General features: G+C 35.5%; 1 protein-coding gene across 8 annotated transcripts in view; it reads left to right on the top strand.

The window, feature by feature from the left end:
* The window catches only part of MEF2A (myocyte enhancer factor 2A), a 165865-nt gene that overhangs the window by 8449 nt on the left and 136296 nt on the right, over window positions 1–21120 (top strand). For all 8 annotated transcript variants that reach the window (XM_036842218.1, XM_036842220.1, XM_036842217.1 and 5 more), the window contains exon 2: window positions 17380–17464. The gene's annotated coding sequence lies outside the window, so the exon portion shown is untranslated. The remainder of the gene's footprint in view (window positions 1–17379; window positions 17465–21120) is intronic.

Here is a 21120-nt window from a genome sequence, read left to right on the forward strand (position 1 = left end):
CCTGAATCAGTTATTACACAGCGGTTTCAAAGTGGTGTTTTTCTATTATTCCTTCTACATTTGTTAGTCGACCTTCTATTCAATTGTAAATTAGAGCTTTTCCTTTTCATTGCTTATTTAATATCAATATGTTAATAGATTCTTTTTTTATGAAGTAGGTTATACTCTATCACCTGTCAGTGTTCATTTTTTAAAAATATTTATTTATTTATTTTTGGCTGTGTTGGGTCTTCGTTGCTGCACACGGGCTTCCTCTAGGTGCGGCGAGCAGGGGCTACTCTTCATTGTGGTGCACGTGCTTCTCATTGTGGTGTTTCTCTTGTTGCGGAGCACGGGCTCTAGGCGCACGGGCTGCCGTAGTTGTGGCTCGCGGGCTCTAGAGCGCAGGCTCAGTAGTTGTGGCGCATGGGCTTAGTTGCTCCGTGGCACGTGGGATCTTCCCGGACCAGGGGTCGAACCTGTGTCCCCTGCGTTGGCAGGCAGATTCTTAACCACTGTGCCACCAGGGAAGTCCCCTGTCAGTATTCATTTTGATGTTCCAAATTAACTCAGATTTGGTCAGTGGGAGCTCCTTCAACTTAACTCATTGATTGTTTTGACATGTTTCTATCATTTTTGGAGCACTTCCTTACTTTGGGGACAGAAGATATTCTAGGCTCATCTTCTGCTTTTCCTGCAGCTGTCCTAGGATTGGCCATTTCTTCAGGGAGTCCTGGTTTCTTTCATTGGGTTAAGAGTATTTAGAAGTCAAGAACTGGGCAGTAGGTATGCTTGTTGATACTGGAATATCATTGTTTTAGAGCCTTTTCAGCTGACCAAGCTGAGAAATTTTGAGTTTATGTTAATTGCTCAAGCAGTAGATTGTAATTTTTCTTTACGTTCCTGGAACTCCTTAGCACAGAATCTTTTCTTTTGAAACTCTTAACGGTTTAAGTGACTAATTTGTCACGTAATTTTTCTGTTTTATTCTGTAATGGTTGGGTCTTGATTTCCAAAACTTATTTTAAGGTTCTTGGGAATAGGAGTCCTGTTTTATATCTCTTTGTATGTTCAGTGAATATGTTTCATAGTGCCTTGAGCATGATTGGTACCCATAGGTGGTTTATAATGTATAAATATAATAATGACTCAATATTATCTTTATTACTCTTATACCATAGTTAACTATTCTTGTGTTTTGTTGTAACATTTCAGGTAATTTTGTGGAAACTTTTAAGTGAATTGGTGATTCATTTGTTCTGTTTATACTAACTTTATTAACCTTGAAGTAATGAAACATCTAAAAGTTTTTCAACTTAAAAATTTTAAAAACCTAATTCTTGAGATTAAAGTATATAATTAAAGAACATCAAAACGACTAATCTTGACATTGCTGTTTTATAGTGTTTTGTTCTTTAGCCCTTTCTGGGCTTCACTTTAATTATAGTGAGATGATATCTAGATCCTTTTTAAGTCTAGGTTACATGCTTTATATATAATTAACGTTGACTTGTTTATGAAAGTGAAATTAAGTGCTACAAAGTATAGTGGAAAGAATATTGTGCTACTGAGCCAGGAGTCATTGGGTTCTAATTCTTCGTAAACATTGTGTTACTTTGGCAATTTCACAGTTTGGTTTTCATTATCTTATTCATTCAGTCCACAGGGCTAGGTGATGAGGAATAAGAGTGAAAAGGCATGGCTTTCACAGTCACGTGGCAGTATGGACACATATAGGTTTATAATTCACTTTGCTATGTGCTTGTTGTGTATAGTGCAGAGTGCTACAGGAGCACATAGAAGGGGCAATTAACCCAGTTTCAGGGAAGCCAGGAAAATTTATTCCACTGGAAGTGACATTTTCAACTTAGGTTGAAGTCTAAAGAGTGAATAGGACTTAGCCTTGTGAAGAGAGTAGATCGAGTTTACTAGACCTGTGTTAAGGGCAAGAGATACATTTAAGGACCTTGGGTTGCTTGGAGAAACTCAAAGAGTACACTATGGATGGATCAGGCAGTGCCAGAGAGATTAGACTGGAGAGATAAATAGGGACCAGATTATGAAGAGCCCTTAAGCTGTGTTAAGGAATTTGTACTTTATTTTAGGGAAAATCTAAGCATCTTAAGCCTGGAGAAAATTAATTTAAAAGGTGATACTGATTGCACTGTGTAGACTTCTTCAGAGAGAGTTACAACTGGTAGGCAGGGCTTCCCTGGTGGCGCAGTGGGTCAGAATCTGCCTGCCAATGCATGGGGCATGGGTTCAAGCCCTGGTCCGGGAAGATGCCACACGCTGTGGAGCAACTAAGCCCGTGCGCCACCACTACTGAGCCTGCTCTCTAGAGCCCGCGAGCCACAACTACTGAAGCCCGCATGCCTAGACCCCGTGCCCCACAGCAAGGGGAGCCACCGCAATGAGAAGCTAGCGCACCACAACGAAGAGTAGCCTCCACTGTCTGCAACTAGAGAAAGCCCGCGTGCAGCATCAAAGACCCAACTCAGTCATAAATAAATAAATAAATAAATAAAATTAAAAAACCCAAAAAACTGGTAGGCAGGGAGAATAATTAGGAGGATGTTACAACAAATTAGTTAAAAGGGGTTAAGGTGGCCTGGATTGTGGTAGTGGGATGAGGATTGAAGAAATAGTTGGATTTGAGGAGTTATATAGGAGGTAGAATGAAAGGACTCAGTGATGGAGGGCTTGTGGTAGGTGAAAGAGAAAGAGTTAAGGGTAATGATTAGGTTTATGGCTTGGGCAATTGAGGGAATGAATGGGTGGTTTACTGAAATAGGAAGCACAAGGGAAGGTTTAGGCTTTGGAGAAAGATGATGAATTTACTTGTGATAGAGTGCCTAGATGGATAAAGAGGGTATGGTCAGAGAGTGGGATGTATAACTTACTCTCAGAAGTGGAACAGTTCCTGTTAATGACGAGGCCTAAGGAGTTGCCCATGGAATGGGTGTTTGAAGAGGAGTGGAAGTGAAGGTATGTAGTGGTTGGGGAACAAAGGATTTATCTATTAAAAAAAGCCTAAGGGTATGCCTGCCCTAAGGCAGAGCACACTGTTTTAGATTATCTCAAGGTTTTCAGCATATGAAATGTTTCAGATACTGTAGTCTCAATAAGATTGTCTTAAGTTAAACAAGCAAACAAAAAAGCAAAAAAAAAAAAAATAACCCCGCAACAATAAATATTTTTTTCTAAACAAAGCAGGAGACTGTTTAATTGCTCCAGAGTCATCTTGTGTTTTACCTTTCCCAATCCTGGAATCATCCTCTTTTCCGAAGAGCCCTGGCTCCTTTCGTTGGAGGATGGCATTTAGAAACCAAGATCTGGGTGCTAGGTGTGCTCATTGCTCCTGGGGTGTCATTGTTTCTAGGCCTTTTCAGCAGAGCTAAGAAATATGTGTGTATATACTAACCTACACATATATGTATGTGTGGGTTAGTATATGATTGTATACATGTACAGTCACTTCTACTATAAGATGGCATGTGTGTTCCTGAAAATCAGTGTGCGATGCAAAGTTGTATAATAAAGACCACGGGGTTCATGGCATCGATGGAGCCAGGAAAACAATACTCAGAAACTCTGTCAGTGACGCATTAAAGAGAAAAGATAGGAACCTAATAAACCTACTTAAAACAGCAGTCATGCGGTTAAACATGTTAAATGGTTAAGTATTACAGAAAGAGTAAATGTGGCTCTTTGCTCTGAAAAAGACATGAAGTTTGCTTGTGTAGGTGAGTTTTGGAAAGGTTGTGGCTTGTGAGTTATTGTGAAGTGGTGGATTGAAAGTTATCTGAAATCAAATGAAACACCACCAGATGTGGATGGATGTGGCTCATAACACATGCTGTTATGTTATGGACTGTGGTAGATCATTTTCATTTGAGTCAGTTCTCCCTTGGGTGCCTTGCAATTTATTCTTCATTTCTGCAATAATTTTTTTTTCTATTTCTTTTTTGAATTCAGTCAGCTTTTTAAGTTTCTCATTTTTGTTTTTAGTTTTTCAGTTTCTGTCTGATTCAAAGTGGTTTTCATATCCTCAAATGCTTGTTTGAATATGTTTAATCCAATTATTAATATATTAGGATAATGTATTAACAGAATATATTTAATTCTATTTGGAATACTGACTTACAGAGTTTTTGCTGCTTTGAGGTTGTTTTTGGTAGGAGGTTTTCCTCACATGATATGTCAAAATCTGTTTCCTGATTTTCTGGATTTCACTTTTCTTTTGTTCATTTTTGTGATATTGGGGGGTTTTACAGTATTCCTAGTTTAATGGTGCCCTCTTCTGTCGGTATAAAATAGTCCTGTTACTTCAGTAGTTCTTATTTGTTTGTTTTAATGGTTGGAGAGAAGGGTTGTGAGACTTCCAATTTTATGATTCTTTTTGGTCTTGCGGGACCTTAAATTTTCCCCTTTTTCTTTTTCCCTTTACCATCCAATTGCCAAAGGACACTCTTTCCTTCCTTTTGCCTGTCTTCTCCCAGAGGCCATGTGTTTCAAGGTTGTGCCCCCTTACATGGCGGCTAGTGCTTTAAATGGCACCTGTTCTTTAAATCACCAGAAGTTTGAACTTCCTTCCCTGTGCTCTGTATTCTGATCTGCCCATTTTCCCAGTAATTCCCCAGATTTAGGGTGGGTTAATATTTTTGGTGGTCCTTTCAAATGACCCTTAGGCCTGTTTGCTGGCACCAAGCCTTGTGGTGCGTGGGGATGGAGTGACAGCTTGGGAGATCAATCAAGTACTGGGATTTGGTGATTTTTCTGTTTCCACTCATAGAGAGCATTTTTTTTTTTTTTTTTTGTCTTTAGGCTATGCTGAAAGCTTGGTTTTGTGTAGGATTTCCTTTTCCACCTTGTATTTTCATATGGTTTAGGGGGAATATTTTTAGTTAGATAATGCTACCACCATTGGCCTCACTAAAGTGTCTACTTTTGGGGGAGGGGGAGCAGGAATCTATTGACTTATGCTATCAATGCTACAAGGGTTTTAGTAAGAAAAGACATAGGTAGTCAACTTACACTGGTGAGCTAGAGATGTTAGAAAGTACCCTGTAGGAGATATAAACCAATTTAAATACTCTTGCTTCATTCTGCTAGCATGTAAATGCAGGTTCTAGGTTATTGCAAGAGTCTTAAGTGCTTTTTTTTGTAAAGAAGGTTATTAATTCAAATATTTATTTCTGTAATGTATATTGGAAATACTTTGGTTTTATTTATAACATGAATGAGTTATAGGCCTATATTCAACCTAGCACTTCTTTGGTACTTCTTTATTCTAATGACAATCTAATATGTGAAGTTTTCAGAAAAGGTAACTTTTTTTTTTGGAATTTAAATCATTTTTAATAAAATTTTTTACACTTAGAGGTGGAGATGTAAATAATATATAAGAAATATAATGGTATATAAAGAATAATAAAACATTCACTTGTGGATCTACTACCTTACTGAAAAAATAAAACTACCAGTATTGTTGAAGTCCCCTGTGTGAACATTCACAGTCTTATTTCTATCTCTAACCCCAGGATTAAGAATTATTAAGAATTTGTGGTTATTATTCTCTTGGCCTATATTCTTAAGCAGGTTACTATTAGTACATGTAGCTAAAGTCCGTTTATTTTCCATGACCTCACATGCCATTGTATGACTACTTCACAGTTTATTTATCCATTCTACTTGTTTCCTGGTTCTGTTAGTAGGATAGTAGATTTTTTTTTTTTTTTTTAATTTTTTTTTAGAAAGGTAACTTCTAAACTTGGGAATTGATCTGATAGATGTTAACTTCTTTGAAAGTTAAACTACTTGTATCTCTTCTTTTTCCTTTTCTGCTCTTTTGGCTTTCTCAGTTTTATTTTATGATTGAACTGTTGTCCTTTGATTACAATAAATTGTAGGTGTCGTGTTATTTCTTGGCTGTGCACTTTTATGGTGTTCAATAAGATGGCACTGTATCTGTTGATTGTAGCTGAAGTTAATTGGTTCTGTCTTATATGCTTTATATCTATGTCTTTTTAACATGAGAAATTTAACAAAGTTGGAGTTATGTGTGGAAGTTCTTTATGCTTGGTTTCTAGAATTTAGTTGCTTAAAATATTTATTACCTTTAAGCATTTCTTTCCCTAGAATTAACAAGTTTTTTTGTCAGTGTTTTATGTTGTTGGGGTAGAAATTGACTTGTTCCATTAGTCATTATACATTTCTTTTAAAAAATATAAACCAAAATTAAAAGGCGTATTGACTTTAAACAGCAGAAATCTTTCATAATATAAATTAAAACCTTTGCTATTAATGATGTGTTTTTGGAATTCTCCACCTGGCTTTTTGATGGTGTTTAAAGGCAGTCAGTACCTATGCCCAGCTGTCTGTCTTTGGAACCTCATATATGGGCTTTCATTTCTTTTTTCGTAGCTTCCCGAAGTCTTAAGTAATGACTTGACAGGCTCTCTATACAATTTCTTTTTACTGCCCTACCCCTTTTCTTTCAGCTGGTAAATATGGTAGCCCCAAAGCAATGTCCATTGCTCTGCTCCCTTGCCCCTTCCTTTGGACTCTATTCCTTTTCTTTTCTCACTACTTTAACTATTGTTTCTGTATTGTTGATGCAGAAATATAAACACATTTAAGATATAGCTCTTTGCTTCTAGTAGGTAATGGTGTAGAAAGGGTAAAACCCCATTAATTACTATGCTACATTAATTACCAAGTGATGTGTAAATCTTAGACACAAGGCATGGATTAGGGAGTTCAGGAAAGGAAGAGTTCAGAAGTGACCAGGGAATGCTTCATGGAAGAATTGATATTTGAGCTGGATGTCAGGTTTTATTGTCAGAGGTGTAGAAAAGATATTTCACATAGAGAAATCATTTTGAGCAAAAGAACTAAAACAGAAAAGTGAGAGGTATGTATTGGACACAGTTTGGCTAGATTGGAGGGTGTTTCAGAAGTAGAAGATGGTAAAGTGGGAAAGAGAGCTTGAGACCAGATTGTAGAGCACGTTGGATGTTGAGCAGTTTGGACTTTGTTCTTCAGCTAAGGAAGAGCTGTTGAAAAGTCTTTTAAGCTTGGAAGTGATCAGGGCCGTTTTTAATATCCCCATATAACAAGATAACAAAGATGACATTATGTCCTTCCTTATTAATAAAGCTTGGTTCCTTAAAGAATAATGCTCAACAACACTTGTTTGAAAGGACAGTGCTAGCCTCATTCTTAATTTGATTGTTTGAAGGAAATTGGTGGGAATATATGCCTTTCAAGTAGAAGACATGAATAAAGATAGATTATTCTTTTCTCATTCTCCTCTGTATCTCACTTCTTTTTTTTTTTTTAATTAATTAATTAATTTATTTATTTTTGGCTGTGTTGGGTCTTCGCTTCTGTGCGAGGGCTTTCTCTAGTTGTGGCAAGTGGGGGCCACTCTTCATCGCGGTGCGCGGGCCTCTCACTATCGCGGCCTCTCTTGTTGCGGAGCACAGGCTCCAGATGCGCAGGCTCGGTAGTTGTGGCTCACGGGCCCAGTCGCTCCGCGGCATGTGGGATCTTCCCAGACCAGGACTCGAACCCGTGTCCCCTGCATTGGCAGGCGGATTCTCAACCACTGCGCCACCAGGGAAACCCTGTGTCTCACTTCTTGATCTCCATTCCCAGGTCAGGCCAAATGTTGTGCTTTCCATAAAGAACTGATTCCTTCCAATTAGAAGAGTTTTCTTTTGAAATCCTCATCGTACTTTGTATCTGTCTTATTGTACTTACCATGTTTGACCTTATAATAAAGGGAGTAGGTGTATACACAGTGCATTAAAGCTTTTTATGCTTGTATCTTAGTTGTTCTTGCATTCTTTTCATGTAGATTCTCAGTAAATATGTAGTAATCTATTAAGTTTCTGTCTTTCAGATGACCCTAGATTTTACATGAGGATTTGGGCTGAACTAAGGTTTTGGACTGAACTTAAAGTCTTTAATACTGCTGGTCTAGATCAGTAGTTCTCAACATTTTTTCTGCTGTGAGATACAGTAGATGAAATTTTGACACATGGACTCCCATGCATCTACTTAGCAGGGAAGTAAAATGTTACAGTGATTTATAATTGCCACAACTATCCTAGGATTTGTTGTCAGTGTAACAAGTAGTAGATGATGTATATAGTTCTTAGGGCAGTAGCTTTAACTCTTTCCAATTTTCTTCCACTTAAGAAGGCATACCAGAATGCAAGGAAAGGTAGTACTATGAGGATAATCTGAAGCCCCCTCTCTCTATTTTAAGGTTCAAAACAGCACTTTAGAAGTATCAAATTATTTGCAATAAAAATCCCTAGTTATAGTATCCATCTTTCAGGATAACTTTAGGGTTGTTTGGATTTCTTCTTTTCCATTAGTGCAGATGTTTTTGTTGTTAACTATTTGTTTGTTTGAAATGGGTAGAATCCTGTTTTGATGCGGATTAGACTGGTAGTCTGGATATTACTCCTGGATTCCATTTCATTTCTGTTAAGCTTTAGAGTTTGTGTTTCTAAAAAGACCTCTGAGGCCTCTTCCAGTTCAAAACTTTAGGAAGTTGCAGAATATCGCAAATATGGTGTTCAAGCTTTTTCTAGATTCTGGCCAACATCCTTATTAATATGGACATCTGTTTGACACACTTTGCCAGCTTACCAGACTTTAACCAAAGTGATGTATATTTGGCCATTTTTTATGTTAAGTGCCTAGTGTCACATTTTAAAGTGTGCTTGTTTTTGAACTTTTTTTTTTTTGTGGACAAAATATACTTTTTGTTATCGGGGTGTAGGTGGTTGAGGACTGTAAAAATGATAGGTTCCAGTAACTATATGCCTGACAAGAAATACTAAGAGTGTTGTTAGCCCTTAGTTTGGGTTGAGGCGCGTAGAACAAATGGAACTTTAGCATTTGAGAAGTTACATCCTCCACTTGATGAATGATAGCATTATCAGAACATGTAATAAAGATTAAATATCAATGTGAACGCTGTCAGTATGGTTGCTGATTATAGATTAGGGGGTGATAAATTATTTGGGAAAATAAAATAGGAACTAGTAATTTACCTAAAATGCCTTATTGTGGCATAACCACTGGTATGCGTATTGTTACGGGGAAGATGTTAGATACCATAATGAAGTAGGATGATAGAAAAGAAAATGTGAAGACACTCTAAGTTATTTTATTATAAGAGTAGAAGCTAAAAATAAACACATATACCCACACAGAAGCTTGTATACCAGTGTTCATAGCACCATTACTAATAATAGGCAAAAAATGGAAACAAATGTCCATCAGCTGATGAATGAATAAATAAAATGTGGTGTTTCCATACAGTAGAATATTATTTGGCAATAAAAAAGGATGAAGTATGAATGCATGCCACAACATGGATGGATCTTGAAAACACTGTTAAGTGAAATAAGCTAGTCATGGAAGATCATATATTATATGGTTCAATTTATATGAAATGTCCAGAATAGGCAATTCTATAGAGACATAAAGATGCCTCACTGCTTAGGGCTGGGGTGTGGGGTGGGAATAGGGAATGGGGAGTGACTGCTGATGGGTACAGGTTTCTTTTAAGGGTGATGAAAATGTTCTGGGATTAGTGCTGATGGCTGCACATTCCTGTGAATATAAAAAAATTCAGGTGTATACTTTAAATGGGTGAATTGTATGGCATGTGAATTATATCTCAGTAAAGCTATTTGCTTTTTTATTTTTTAAAAAAGAACTGAGGCTGTGTGAAGAGATGTTTTGGACCTAATGGGTACTTTGGGAGATATAGATGGAGGTGGAAGCACATGGGGGAAAATAGGCATTTCTGGCATTAGTATACTATCACATTGTAACACCAATGCTACCCTCTCTGTTTGCTGGCTAAGAATGTGATAGGTTGTGTTTTAGTGGGCATTGTAAAAGAACCCAGCTTTTTAACCTTACCTAACACTGAGGCTGGAATTGTGCATTATTCCACTTGACAGGATTAGTCTTGCCTTTCTCTTATTTGTGTATTTTTTGTCATATTAAATTCAAATGTTTTCCTGTTTTCAAGGTAGCGCATAATTGTGTTCTGCCCATCTATCCATCCTACACCCTGCTTTGCTCTTTTTGTTCACACCTACTCACATTTGTGTCATCTTTTTACTTTCTGTAATTGGAACAGTCCCTAGTTTCATGTGTGCTTGAAATCACTTTCTTTCTTAAATGCTTGCTTCTGTGAAATTAACTGACTTGAAGATATTGTTTCTTGTGGCTTAGTCTTTTTATATGTTTATAAATCTATTCTTTTAAGGCCTTAGTAGTATCGTTTTCAGTTCTAGAGTCATATTAAATGATTCCAAATATATTCCAAAACTTCTCATTTGGCTTTTGCTGTATGTAGTGTTTGCCTTTCTGATTTCTTCAACAGTGATGACTCTTTAATAGGAACGTTGCTAACCAATTGACTTCCAGTGGCAGTCTCCATTTGTTCCATTTGCCCCCTTTTCTGGGTTATTTCTTTACGAAGCTAGCACTTATTGAGCTCATACTGGAACTATGCGAAGTAATAGCGTAGCATATATGCTTATTTAATAACAACTATTTAATTAATTTAACAACTAAATTTATGAAGTATACAAACTATTACTACACTGTTTTACAGATGAGGAAACTAAAACTCAGAAGATAATGATGATTGTTCTTGATCTTAACTTTGTAAAGTCAGAAAAATCTTTTAACTACGTATGTATAGCTTCTCTGTGTTGAGTATCTGCTTTCGTAATGTGTGATCTTTGTATGTATTTGGTGGTTGCTCAAAGTTTTACAAATTTATTCCTAAATGGAACCATAGAGTATGTACTCTTTAATGTCTGGATTTTTTCCCTTACCAAAATGTTTTTGCAATTCATCCGTGTTTGTGTCTATCAGTATTTTGTTCCAGTTTACTGTTGCCTAGTGTTCCTTTATATGTTTGTACCACAATTTCTCCATTCACCTTTCATGGACATTTTGGTTGTTTCCAATTTGGAAATAAAATTTTCTCCCCCTCATTCTTGTGCTATTTTTGTCATCCATTTTATGATGCATGTTTTTATTTTTATACATTATTGCTACGTTTGCTTTAAAACCCATTATCTCTTTAAAAAGTAAAAGTAAGAAAATAAAAGGTAAACTCACATACTTACCATTTCTATTGGTCTTCCTTTCTGTAGAAATAGGTTTCTATCTGTTGATTCTCAGAGCAGTTTTAGGTTTACAGAAAAACTGAACAGGAAGTACAGAGTTCCTATATACTCTCTTTCTTGCTCTCGTCTCTCCCCCTTCTCTATTATTAACATTGCATTGGGATGGTACATTTGTTAGAGTTGATATTGATGCATTATTATTAATTAAGTCCATGGTTTACATTAGGGTTCATTCTGTTGACAGATTCTCAGCTTTTGTTTGTCTGAAAATGTTTTTATTTCTCCATCTGTGAAGGATATTTTTGCTTTATGTAGATTTCAGTTTACAGGTTTTTTTTTTTCCTTCTTAGCACTTTAAAGGCGTTATTCCTTTGCTTAAACTTGTTCGCATTACTTTCTGCAAGGAGTCTGTGGTAATTCTTACCTTTGTTCCTCTGTATGTAATGTGTCTTCCCCTCACTTTGGTTGCTTTTAAGATTTTCTTTATATTACAGGATTTCAGCAGTTTGATTGTTAATTATGTGCCTTGGTACAGTTTCTGTGTGCTTAACCTGTTTTTTGTTCCTTGAGTTTCTTGAGTATATGGGTTCAGTTTTCCTCAGATTTGGAAATTCTTTGGCCTTTGTTTCTTCAGATATTTTTTCTCTCTCTATCCTTCTGGGACTACAATTACACCATTTTTAGACTGCCCTTGATATTCTCACAGGTCCTTGATGCTCTGTTCTTTGTTTCTTATTTTGCTTTCTATTTTCACATCTTCAATTTAGGGATCCTTTTTTCCTACACTGTCGAATCTGTTGCTTAAGTCTATCTAGTTTTTTATTTGAGATACTATATTTTTCATCTTTAGAAATTCATTTGATTCTTTTCAAAATAATTGTCATTTTTTCTGTTTTTCATTAAATCCTTTAATATATTTATAAAATTTTAAAGTTTATGTCTTTAAAGATATCATCATCTTGTTTCTGGATCTGTTTTTTTTGTCAGAATTTTTTCCCCTGGTATAGCTTACACATTTTTCTGGTTTCTTACGTTGAGTAAGTTTTGATTGACTCTTGGATGTTCATCATGATGTTGTCTGGATTTTGTTGGTTTTTTCTTAACAGGCTTAAATTTTGTTTTGGCAGTGTATTCCATTTCTTATGAAAAAATAGTAGTAGTTTAGCACTACTGCTAAGGAGGTGATTCTGCTTCAACGTCTACTCACTGCGCCAGGTTTCAATGAGATTTTTCTCTCCTCTATTTGGAATTTGAACATCTCCAAATCTTATGTAATCTCTGGTAACTTTTGAGCCTACTGCTTCCTAGTTATTGTTCTTTGCCTGGCCTTGTAGAGTTTCACTTTACTAATGCTGCAGCTTTATATTCAGCAAAAAACTGTGTTGTCAAGTATTATAGCAATTAACCACGTGTGGCTTTTGAGAGCTTGAATCGTGGCTAGTTCAAATTTAAATATTCTGTAAGTATAAAACATACTGAATTTCAGAAACTTATGGAAAAAAAATGTAAAATATCTGTTTTTTAAATCAATTGTATTCTGAAATGATAACATTTTGAGCATTCCAGTTAAAGGAATTATGTTAAAATTAGTTTCATCTGCTTCATTTTACTTTTTTTTTTAAATTTTACTTATTTTTGGCTGTGTTGGGTCTTCATTGCTGTGCATGGGCTTTCTCTCGTTGAGGCAGGTGGGGGCTACTCTTCATTATGGTGCGTGGGCTTCTCATTGTCGTGGCTTCTCTTGTTGCAGAGCGCAGGCTCTAGAGCGCAGGCTCAGTAGTTGTGGCGCACGAGCTTAGTTGCTCTGAGGCATGTGGGATCTTCCTGGGCCAGGGATCGAACCCGTGTCCCCTGCATTGGCAGGCGGATTCTTAACCACTTTGCCACCAGGTAAACCCCATTTTACTTTTAAAATGTGATTATTAGAAAATTTTAAATTATATTTTGGGCTCATGTTTGTTTTGGACGGAGCTGCTGTAGAATCCTCTGTGCAAATTTCAGGTGCACTTTGTCTTCTTGAACTCTATCGTCTCTATTACTTTCCCACACAGTTTCCAGCTTCCTTAGCCTCCCTAAATTTCAGTTTCTGTCTCTTTTACTCACTTAGTCCACCATATTCTGCTTGGCTTCTCATTTCTGCACTGCTCTCCTGACTCTTCATTGTAGGGTTACGGTCCCCAACCTTTTTGGCACCAGAGACCGGTTTTGTGGAAGACAATTTTTTGATGGGATGGGGGGGATGGTTCAGGTGGTAATGCAAGTGATGGGGAGTGGCAGATGAAGCTTCGCTCACTCACTCGCCCGCCTCTCACCTGCTCTGCGGCCCGGTTCCTAACAGGCTGCAGGCCAGTTGTGGTCCGTGGCCCCCAGGGTTGGGGACCCCTGTTGTAGGGGACACTTTCCGTTTTCTCAGGTGTTGCAGTGCTGAGCTCCTTGTTGTCCAGTGTTTTAAAATTACAGTTTTACATATATATGTGTGTGTGTGTGTGCATATATATATATATATATATGATCAGTTTTCTCGTTGAGTTCACTGGGAGAGCATGATTGGTACTAGTTACCACATCATGGCTAGTAGCAAAAATCTTTTTAAGGCACGAGTAAGTTGATGACCACATATGAGAACATGAATTAAAAACACCATTTTTAAACCTCAGTTTTGATTACAAAATGAAATTCATCTTTGAGCAAATAAATACTTTGTATTGTGTTTATAGACTGTACTTTATGTTTTTGGGTTTTTTTTGCCTGCTTCATTTTTATCTTAATCTGGATTGATTTTTAAAGCTGTTTGTTTTCATATAGAAACCTATTTTCTTTGACACTACGTTATGCTCAAGGCAGAAACTTTGATAATTTCCAAACATAAAGCAGTAATTTTCTTCATAATTGTATCGATAATTTTAATCAAGATTTGAGGAGATACTTTTTAGGCCCTCAAGATTTGAAGCTAGGCATGTCAGTATGTCAGCAGCACTTTGGTTTCACTTTGCTTTCTAGTTTATTGGCATTCACTGATTAGGCACTTAAATAACCAGCTAATATGGCAAGAGATAGGAGTTAGGGAGCAAATTACTTATTTTAGGTCATTCAGGTCTTCAGTTATCAGCAGTTGTGCTGGGTTTCGTCTGTTTGCTTTATAAAGCATATTTGGGACATTTGAAGAAAGGAGTTTTGAACCTTGGTTATTTCATTTAACCCTTTTTTATTAATATGGAAAACTGGGAGATGACAGTAACTTGTGCCATAGTATAAAATATGGTATTCAACATTTATCACTGAAATGGTAATGCCTTCAAAGGTCTCATTTGTTTCAGAGGACCTTTTTTAAAAGTTTTCTTTTTTTTTTTTTAAATGATCTCTCCATGTGCTTTTTGTGATATTGTTTGTGTAATTTTTAGTTCTGGTAATTCTCATATAGGAGCTTAAAATGTATTTTTAAAGTTATAGAGGAATTATCACTGTTTATAATTTTTGTTCACAGCAGGCACCGACTTGTTATTTGTCAGGATGTCTTCATATATAGGTATTGATGTTCATTGTATATCTGAAGCCGCTCAAGTGTATCAGTCCTCTGAGACTGATATGCTTTGCTCTCTTTTGAGTCTGTTGCTATAGTATGCATTCATTTATTTCACTTATTAAATTTATTCAACAAAAGCATTAACTGAACTGTGGTTATGTGTAGTTGTTAAAAGCATGCCTGGGTTCTAATCCTGGCTTTACCACTTTACTGGTTTAGCTCTGTGACCTTGGCTAGCTGCTTCTTAGTATTTCAGTTTCCTCTTGAGGATAATAGTGAGGTTATTGTTGGCTTTACATCACTTAATATATGTAAAGCAATTAGGCTACTGATTAGCATATGATAAATTCTCAAATGTTATTGCTGCTGTTGCAGTTATTATTACTATTATTGTTATGTTAGGCCTTTCTTGGACACCTTTTCTCAAATTTTAATCCCCTCCCTATGACAGTACTTCCTTCCCTGCTTTATTTTTTTCTCATTAAGGACTTTCCACAAACCTGCTGTATACACATATATCCCTTATTCACTGTGTGCTGTAGGTCTCCCCCACTAGAATGTAAACTCCATAAAGTCAGGAATAGATATAGGGATTTATTCCTAGCACCTAGAGAAGTGTCGGGAGTATATTGGATACCCAGTAAATGTTTTCTGAATGGATAATGTTGAATTGTGTGCCAGGTATTGACTAGATACTGGGGATATAGAAATGAAAAAAGTACAAAAAAGTTCTTTCTCTTAAAAAGCATGTAGTATAATAGAAGAGACTCATACCTACAAAACTAACTATAGTTATTTTGCCCCATGTAAGTGATGGTGATGATGGTGGTAAAGGATACCTGAGGATGCCCTCACAGAAGGTGTCAATTGAACTGGACATTTGATCCAGATAAGGAAGGTTGTTTCCAGGTAGAGGTAAAATCTTGAACAAAATTACAGAGTTTGACAGTTTGGGCAATGGCTTGTAGTCCAGGTTAACAACAGTGTAGGTTAATTAGAAGTAGAGGGAGCTAGGAAATTAGTTAGGACCAGGTTTGGGAAAGATAGCTGTTAGAGGTACAGGTTGTCTAGCTCTTACCTGGACAGAGTAATGGGATTTTGGATGTTCAGTATGTGAAATTTAATGATAACTGGCTGTAGCACTAACATTTTAGTTTTGGTTTTATTTTTTGAAGGTGAGAGTGTATTTCTTTATAGATTGTTATAAACGACCTATAAAAACTTGGTTTTTAGAATATTACCTTTTAGAAACTATTTGAGAACTGTGTACAAAACAAACTTGTCAATAACAGTTAATTTATAGAATTGAGGAATTAATATTTTTTGATATAAGAATATGTACCACGTGGATAATTACAAATTTTTATTTAATCTGTTATTTACCGTGGGTCAAATTGCCAAACTTTAATTCCTACTGTGACACTGACACAAAGCAGGTGTCCAAATACATTTAAAAATAATTAGTTTTGTTTAGAATGAGAACACATGAAAAATAGTTTCACTTTGAATTATTGGATTTTAGAAACTGGTAATGTATTGGTATTTGAGGAGATTGCTCTGTTCTGTATTTCGGTACAATTAGACTAAAAGCTGAAATTGGCTTTTTAAAGCAAGCTCCTTTTAACCTTGGTAAAAAAAAAGGGCTTATTTATGTGTGTGTGTGTGTGTGTGTGTGTGTGTATGTGTGTTTTAAAGTTAAAGCTTTTAATGCTTAATTCGTTAATATAAAAAATATTTGGCAGACCGTGGCTCCACTCCCCCCCCCCCCCGCTTCTAGAGGGGATATGCATTTCAAATAGAAACAAAATTGTAGTATCACAATAATTAGTATTGCTGAACAAGATTCAAAAGACTGGTGTTTGTGTGGAGAAATTACCATTTTCATTTGATGAAGCAGATTTACTTGGGGATTGTCATAATTACCCAATCATGTAATTCTAAATTATTAGATTAGCGTCATAAATTGATCCTGGCCAGTCAGGGTGAGGAGAGGCTTTTACCATCTTTCTCTTTCTACCTAAGTGTATTGCTACTATTTCCAAGCAAAAGTGTAGCAGGACTGGATTATTCTTTATGCACGACTCCATTGGTTAGCATTTATTAGTGTTCCTTTATTAATGTGAATTATTGACATTAATCTGTTTTATATTTGTTTTTGGCATTTTTATGTTCATTTTCATTTCATTGTTCCCTTTAAAAGAGTGAAAGCTCTAAGTATACACATAGCATTTGAATATATACACATTTTATGGCAATGCAAGTCACTGACCCATTGACAGTTTTTTTTCTAAATGAGAACATAGTACAGTGAACATTTTCAGAATGTAACTATTTTATCAAAACGTAAATTCAGTAGGCTGTGTATACCAGTTAAATATAAAGTATATCATGTGATATAGAGGGTAGGAAAGTGGGACCTAGGACACCAATTTGTGAACCTTGGCGTGGATAGAATATTACTGAACGTTTAAGTAATACTTCCTGAAAAAAATGGATTAGTGACATTAGCAATGCCCAATTGGCTAACATTGTGTTTTTATTAGCCAAATTTTTAAAAATTCATTTTTCTATTGATCAGTAAGTATTAGTGGAACTGTCTGTTGATTGTTGAAATTTGTAGTAATGAAATTATATTTAATTTTGTTTTAGACTTAAGAATAATTACTAACCCATCTAATATTTTTTTCTTTATTAAAGAATTGGATTTTGTGAAAAAGTAACAAAGAAGAATTCTCTGCAAGGATCACATCTAAGTGCACTTTTTGCTGATACATCATTTCTGGTAAGACATTTTTCCTTTTTTCTATGTTATGAAGTAAATAAACACAATGGGATTTTTTTTTTTTTAAATAAGACTGCCTTGTGAGCTTGAATAACAGTCATTTTGGAGTTTATTTTGGGGATTAAGGTAGATTAATTAAGGAAATTCATAAAATCCTGTTGAATATACATATATACGTATGTGTATATATACATACACACACACAAAATATACATGATGTGGTATAGTGACAGTTTCTCATATAGTGGCACTGCTGAGATAATCCCATACTTTTACATCTTTTCCACTTCCATTTTCCATGTCCATTACATGTATTTGAAAATAAGGAAAAAAAATCTAAAGTCCATATTTACTGTGACAGTAAGTTGGAGGAAGAGAGGGTTTGAGGACGTGAGTAACATTATGAGGAGAGATTTTCAAATGAAAGACAAAGTGGACAAATCTAGCCATATCTCTTGAAAGGTGGAAGGGTTGAAGAAAAAAATTAAGCAAATTTAAGAAATCTTTTTAAAATGTAGACTTTTTTTGTGACTTTGAATTTTTTGCCTTAAGTTGTAGGCCCATATTTGCAAAGCTCTGGAGTAGGCAATTTTGATTTAAAAACTTACATTGGCCTAGGTTAATGGTTCCAGTATGCTAGTAAGATGTGTAGTTCTCCTCAAAAAGCTTTCATAAGTGAAACTTCACTTGAATTCTACCTTCTATTCAAAATGGAAAAGAATTATATTAATACTAGGATATTTTAACATAATGTAATTTCAGAAAATGTTAGGGGATAGTTTTCAGTGTGTTATATATAATATGTTAACCTTAACATTCTGAATGTTAGATACAGTTGATCAAGCCTGATGGTTATGTCAGTAAAAACTTGGGAAAGCTACTTACAATATTTGCTCTTGTTGTTATTCTTGTTTTAAGAATACTTTTGCTGTTTAATGTTTAAATTTTTTCTTGAATTATTAAATGGTAGAAAGAACTTTTATGAGCTTACAAAATGAGTTTTTGTTAAAATACTTTATTCCAATGTCAGTTTCTTATGCCCATATATTTTTCTTCTTAAACCTTGACTGCAGAACAGCCCATTTTATGATATCCTTCAGTTTGGGAAACTAGGGGAAAAGGTATTGTTTTTCCAATTGAAAAGTATCCTTCAGTCGAAAAATTGTATATGTACAGGAAGGATGGGAATAATGAAGTTTAGTTCACATTTTAAAATATAAACCTTGGTTAGTCTTCTGTATATCTTTCAGTGTTTATTTGGTTTGTTTTCTTTTCTCATCTTTTTTACATTTCTCATATATATATATATATATATATATATATATATATATATATATATATATTGTTCACTAACTGCTCAATACTGAGTGATTTGAATTAAAGCACTATAGGAATTTAGACATTCTCATTCCAGAGAATTTCCCCTATAATTTCCCTATAATTCTGTACCTTCTCTGAACCTCCGTGATGGCTGTGAGCATAACTTCAGTTGTTATATTTGGGTTATGTTTAAGCTTTAGGGTATCCTCTATGATACTTCTTTCACTGAGTTCTGAAGATATAAACAGTGTCTTATTCTTTATGGCAGGTTTTGCATGGTTCTGAGGACTGTGACTGAGTTAAGAGCTACTTGCTTTGGAGTTACTCTGAGTACTTAGATGGGGAACACTCTTTTCCTTTTGAGTAGGTTCAAATGTTGACTGAAGAACCTCAGATTTGTTTTCCCTATAATTCTGCCCTAATTCTGAGTAGAAATTGGAGGAGTTGGCACAGACATTGGGCAAAATTTTTTCTACCTTTTTTCTTTTCCTTCATGTCTTGAAACTGCTTTGGGCTCTTGTATTTTAAGTGTTTGGTCCCCTTTGAGTTAATTTTTATATATGGTATTAGGTAAGGGGTGAGATTTATTTCTTTGCATATGAAAATCAAATTGTTCAAGAAGCATTTTTGAAAAGGTTATATTTTCCCCTACTGAATTACTGCCTTGGCACCTTTGCTGCAGATCAGTTGACATTATATGGGGGTCTATTTCAGGACTCTATTATGTTCTATTGATTTATGTATCTATCCTTATGACAATACTGTACTGTCTTGATTACCATAGCTTTATATTAAAATCAGGTAGTGTAAATCCTCCAAGTTTGCTCTTCTGTTTCAAAGCTGTTTTTCTATTCTAAGTCCTTTCCATTTCTCTCTATGTATTTTAGAATTAGCTTGTCATTTTCTACAAAAAAGCCTCAATGGGATTTTGATTATGAATGCTTTTAGAGGCTAATAGGGAGAGAATTAATCTCTTAAGGATGTTGAGTCTTCTGATGTGTGAATTTGGTATCTTTCTCCATTTAAGCTGTCTTTAGTTTCTCGGCAGTATTTTGTAGTTTTCAGTGTAAAGGTATTACACGTATTTTGTTGAATTGATCTCTGTTTTCTATTTTTATGTTATTGTAAATGGCATCTTAACATCAGTTCCCGATTGTTTGTTGTTAGTGTATAGAAATATAATAGATTTTTACATAAACCTTTGTAATTTATGATTCTGCTAAACTTACTAGTTCTTGTGGCAGTTTTGTGTATTCCTTCAAATGTTCTGTGTAGACCATCATCTTGTCTGTGAGTAAAGACTATTTTACCTCTACCTTTTCAATTTTTGTACCTTTTATTTCTTTTGCTTGCTTTATTGCACTGCCTAGTAGTCCCAGTGCAATGTTGAATAGAAGTGGTGGGCTCACATTGTTGCCTTACTCTTATTTATCTATCTATTTATTTATTTATTTATGGCTGTGTTGGATCTTCGTTGCTGTGTTGGGTCTTTGTTGCTGCACATGGGCTTTGTTGTGGTGCATGGGCTTCTCATTGTGGTGGCTTCTCTTTGTTGCAGAGCATGGGCTCTAGGCATGCGGGCTTCAGTAGTTGTGGCTCACGGGCTCTAGAGTGCAGGCTCAGTAGTTGTGGCACACAGGCTTAGTTGCTCCATGGCATGTGGGATCTTCCCGGAGCAGGGCTTGAACCCGTTGTCCCCTGCATTGGCAGGTGGATTCTTAACCACTGTGCCACCAGGGAAATCCCTGTTGCCTTACTGTTGATCTTAGGTCAAAACCATCCAGGCTTTTACCATTAAGTATGATGTTAGCTGTAGGTTTTTTATAGATATCCTTTATCAGATTGAAGAAATTCCCTTATATTCGTAGTTTGCTGGGAGTATATTTTCTTATTATCAGTGAGTATTTTTATCAAATGAATTTTTATCAGATGCTTTTTCTGCATCTTGAGATGATCACATGGTTTTTTTCCTTTTGTCTGTTAATGTAGTTGATTGATTGATTTTTGAATATTGAATGAATAAATCATGCATTTCTGAGATAATCCCCACTTGGTCATGATGTATTAATACTTTTTATATATTGCTGGGTTAAATTTTTTATATTAAGAAACCATTTATTTTGGTGAGCTATCCCAAGAATTATCTCACTTTCAATCTCTTTAGGTCTGTGATACAAAGGCATAAAATAATTCCGATGTTGAAGCCTTGAAGAAAGTTGTTACAGATACAGATAATAGACAAAAATTGCAAATATGTGAATGTTTTCTGGTATCTTGAAATAAAGGTAATTTTGAGTTAAATTGTTGTGTAAGTTCAGATTTATGTTAATGAGAGG

The sequence above is a fragment of the Balaenoptera musculus genome, chromosome 2 (assembly GCF_009873245.2).
Source record: "Balaenoptera musculus isolate JJ_BM4_2016_0621 chromosome 2, mBalMus1.pri.v3, whole genome shotgun sequence".
NCBI classification, from domain to species: Eukaryota; Metazoa; Chordata; class Mammalia; order Artiodactyla; family Balaenopteridae; genus Balaenoptera; species Balaenoptera musculus.